This window comes from Piliocolobus tephrosceles, chromosome 2 (assembly GCF_002776525.5).
Source record: "Piliocolobus tephrosceles isolate RC106 chromosome 2, ASM277652v3, whole genome shotgun sequence".
NCBI classification, from domain to species: domain Eukaryota; kingdom Metazoa; phylum Chordata; class Mammalia; order Primates; family Cercopithecidae; genus Piliocolobus; species Piliocolobus tephrosceles.
Genome location: NC_045435.1, coordinates 63,485,385 through 63,490,025, shown reverse-complemented (window position 1 = coordinate 63,490,025; position 4,641 = coordinate 63,485,385). Strand labels below are relative to the sequence as shown.

The window sequence follows — 4,641 nt, the reverse complement described above, 5'->3', positions numbered from 1 at the left end:
ACCAGTTAAAATTTGAACACATAAGAGATGTGTAATCATGTTGAGTAGAAAAACTCAACATCATGAAGATTTTAATTCTCCCTAATTTAATTTATAAATTTGTCTCAGTACCAATCAAGTTTTTTTTTAATTTTAGAATGAGACAAACTAGTTTTGAGTTCAGATGGAAAAATAAATTAAAATAACCTGGAAAGCTTTAAAACTATGGGATTTATTCTACTAAATATTTAAACACATTAAAAATGTTCAGTACATAAAATTGCATTTGTATCTGGGAGACAGACAAATAGAATAAGATTGAAAGTCCAGAAATATTCCAACATACACATGGGAGTGTATTACATGACAAAAGTGGCATCTCAAATTGATGTGGCAAAGACAGACTATATGGCATTGGTTTGAGACAACTGAGTAACCACTTGAAAAAAGAATTAAATTAGGCCCATACCTCCATCAGGATGAACTCCAAGTGGATCAAAGATTTGAATTTTAAAATGAAACTGTATTTCTTGATAAGAGTTATTTATACATATTCTGGATAGTCCTTCAAATCAATAAAAGAGAAGTAACTCGAAAGAAAAATGGGCAAAAGACTTGAACAAATACATCATAAAATAAGATGTCTAGGCCGGGCACGGTGGCTCACATCTGTAATCCCAGCACTTTGGGAGGACGAGGCGGTGGATAACCTGAGGTCAAGAGTTCACGACCAGCCTGATCAACATGGTGAAACCCCGTGTTTACTAAAACTGCAAAAAAATTGGCTGGACATGGTGGCACACGCCTGTAATCCCAGCTACTAGGGAGGCTGAGGCAGGAGAATCACTTGAACTTGGGAGGCGGAGGTTGCAGTGAGCCGAGATCATACCATTGCACTCCAGCTTGGGCGACAGAGCGAGACTACGTTTCAAAAAATAATAATAATAAAAATAAGATGTCTAATTGGCCAATGAATAAATGAAAAGATGTTTAACTTCATTAGTCATCAGGGAAGTGCAAATTAAACCCATAATGAAATACTACTACAGACCCACCAGAATGGTTAAAAAAAAAAAAAAAAGACTAATGATACTAAGTACTGAAAAAGATGTGCATTAACCACAACTGTCATACCCTGCTGATGGGTGGGTAAGTTGATACAATCATTTGGCAACAATGTTGCACAGCATCCACAAAAGCTAAGTATAAGTCTACTTGGAGACACAGCGATTTCCCTCATAGGTGTATACCCAACAGAAATGCATCGTATTTGCACCAAAAGACAAACACAATGATGTACACAGCAGGTATACACTGAAGAGATTTCCTTTCACCCCTGTCCTCCATCTGCTCTGGGCTTCTTACTGTATAACATAAAAATGTCTTCATTATTCAAATCCTGCTAATTAAAGTGTTGGACCAGCAGCAGCAGCAGGATCTAACAGCTTACTACAGCTTGTCAGAAGTGTGGAATGTCTGGTTATGCCCAGATATACTACATTCATACCTGCATTTTTATAAGATCCTCAGATAATTCATCCACACTGTAAAGTTAGAAAGCCCTAGTTTAAGCCATTGTTACTCAAGTATTCTCTTCTGTGCAGTTGAAAACATTCTAACTAATATAGACAGAGCCCAAAATATCTTTTCCCACCCAAGTTATTCATTGACTACTACCTCATATGTGTCAGTTTACAGCCTTCTGTTTGCTCAAGCAAACATATACATACACACACACACACACACACACACACCCTGGGAAGCATGATTAAGAACATAGACACCTGGGAGTCCGAGGTGGGCGGATCACGAGGTCAAGAGATTGAGCCCATCCTGATCAACATGGTGAAACCCTGTCTCTACTAAAAATACAAAAATTAGCCTGGTGTGGTGGCGTGCGCCTGTAGTCCCAGCTACTCGGGAGGCTGAGGCAGGAGAATCGCTTGAACCTGGGAGGCAGGGTTTGCAGTGCACAACACTGCACTCTAGCCTGGCAACAGAGGGAGACTATCTCAAAAGAAAAAAAAAAAAAAAAAAAGAACATAGACACCTAGCGGCCAGGCATAGACACCTAGAAGCCAGACACAGAGATGCATGCCGGCAATTCCAGCACTTTGGGAGGTCGAGGCAGGCTGATCATTTGAGCTTAAGAGTTTGAGACCAGCCTGACCGACATGGCAAAACCCCGTCTTTACAAAAAATACAAAAATTAGCCGAGCTTGGTCGCGCACAACTGTAGTTCCAGCTACCCTGGAGGCCTAGGTGCAAGGATTGCTTGGACCTGGGCGATTGAGGCTGCAGTGAGCCAAGAACACACCACTGCACTACTCCAGCCTGGGCAACAAAGTGAGGTGAGACTGGAAAAAAAAAAAAAAAACAACCATAAAAACAGAACAAAAAACCAAAAAAACAAACCATACACAGTGGAGCCAGAATACCTGAGTAAAAAACCAAAAATAAACATTTATTTTTAATAGAGCAGTTTTACATTCACATCAAAATTGAGTAGAAAGGAGAGTTTCCATATGCTCTTTGCCCCTCACACATGCACATATATTTTCCCATATACTCTGTTCTCCACTGTTTAGTTCATTTTGTGTTGCTACAACAGAATACCACAGACTGAGTCATTCATTCCTTCATTCATTCATTCAGAGACAGGGTTTTGCTCTGGTGCCCTGGCTGGAGTAAAGTGGTGCAATCATAGTCTACTGCAGCCTTGACCTTCTGGGCTCAAGCAATCCTCTCACCTGAGCCTCCCAAGTAGCTGGGACCACAAGCACAAGCCACGACATCCAGCTAATTTATTTTTATTTTTATTTTTTAGAGATACAGCCTTCCCTCCTATGTTGCTCAGTCTGGTCTCGAACTCCTGGGCTCAAGCAATCCTCCTGTCTCAGCCTCCCAAAGTGCTAGATTACAGCCTCCCACCTCAGCCTCCTAATGTTCAGGAATTACACATGTAAGCCACTACATCCAGCCCATTTTCAAATAACACTGTATCATTTTGCTGGTAATGCAAATGTCTTTTTTTAAAAAAAAAAAATAACTTCCAATTTTAACTCCTTTTTGAAAGCATTAAGACCCTTATTGTAGGTTATGTATCATCTCCTCTTTGGCTATGAGATGTGTAGTTTTGTTAACCAGAGACATTAATGAGTTCAGTTTCTGAGACCAGTCATTTAATAAATTATTTGGATCCTTGAGTCTCTGGAAGTTGTTAATTCCTGCTAATCTGTCTACTTTAGCAAAGATGGTCTTGTTAACAACTAGATTTGAGAGAAAGCCTTCGGACTCATCAACAGATAGATCCAGAAGCTGTACCATCCTTTTCATTGTTATCTGAGTATAATACTTGGCCATTATTCTAATATTATGTTCAACAACTCTGTTCTTCAAGTCTTTCCACCTTTTTTCGCCTTCCTCTGTAGAACCAAAAACATCAGTTGCAGGATTCTCAAGGGAACCTTTTCTTAATTCCATTCCATAGTCTTCCACAAGTGTGGACCAACACATTAACTCCATTGTGGTAAAAACTTTTAGAAGATCCTTGTATTGGGGAATTTCTTCTGACTTCTTGTCACGACTTATATGGTGAACCAAATCTGACTGTTCATTGTCAAGAGGAGCCAGGATAACATAGAGTACAACACTCTTCAGAGTCTGCTGCCATTTCTCACTTTCTGCCCATATACAGGGAGTATTATATATTGCTCTGTAGTGCTTACAAATAAACAAATTGGATCTCTCATGTTGATCCAGCTGAATCATTAAATTTAACTTCAACTTTAATTTCTCTGTATTTTCGGCTTTAATTTCTCTGTATTTTCTTTCTGGAAAAACTTGGTGTTAATTTTCTTACTGATGATTTATGTTCAAATGTAATCCTTTACAGCTAGGCAGAGCCTCATTTGCTCCAAAATAAATTCCACTTGCTCTTTCTTTTACATTGACCCGTAGGTTTCCACCTGTAGCTCCTGTAAAATGGAGGCTGCCTCTTTCACATCACCATTTTGCTCTTTTATAGTTGCTAATGTTTTAGTCAGTCAAGCACACTCAATTTCAACACAAATCTTGCCTTCAGTAATCATTTGTAGAGTATCGATTAGTTGAAGTTTGATAGGAAGGTCTGTGATTTCTTCAACATAAGTACAGTACTATTGAACCATTTTGGCAACAGCTTGTATTAACTGACTCTGCCTTTTGGACAAAAGCATAATATTTTCATTAAGTAAATCCCATTCTTTAGCCTCATAGCACATCTTCACTACTACAACTAAGATTTGGGATGTAGATACCATATCAGAAGCAGTATGAGTCTGTTTTTCCAAAGAGAGAAAGGTTTCAATGACTTCTTGAAGTCTTCCTTCCTTGGCCAGCTTCTCACACTCAGGTTGGTGCTGATCCACCGTGGCGCTGTAGTCCACTTCCATCTTGATGATGCACCTGTCAGCCCGCTCCAGCCGTCTGCCATGGTCTCCGCCTGAGTGGCCTTTGCTGTCCCCCTGCTTTGGCCACCACTCGTCACCCACACCGGAAGCTGCCCGCGCACCTTCTCCGCAGATGTCTTATAATAACAAAATATTCTTAATACTTCCTTCCCATCCCTTGTGTTATTACTGTCATTCCTTCCACTTATACATAAGTTTTAATCATCAGATA

The 4,641-nt window shown here is 39.7% G+C and overlaps 1 pseudogene; it reads right to left on the bottom strand.

Annotated features, from left to right (window-relative positions):
- Positions 1-3,066: 3,066 nt before the first annotated feature.
- Positions 3,067-4,433, bottom strand: LOC111533059 (annotated as a pseudogene).
- Between the last annotated feature and the right edge of the window lie 208 nt (positions 4,434-4,641).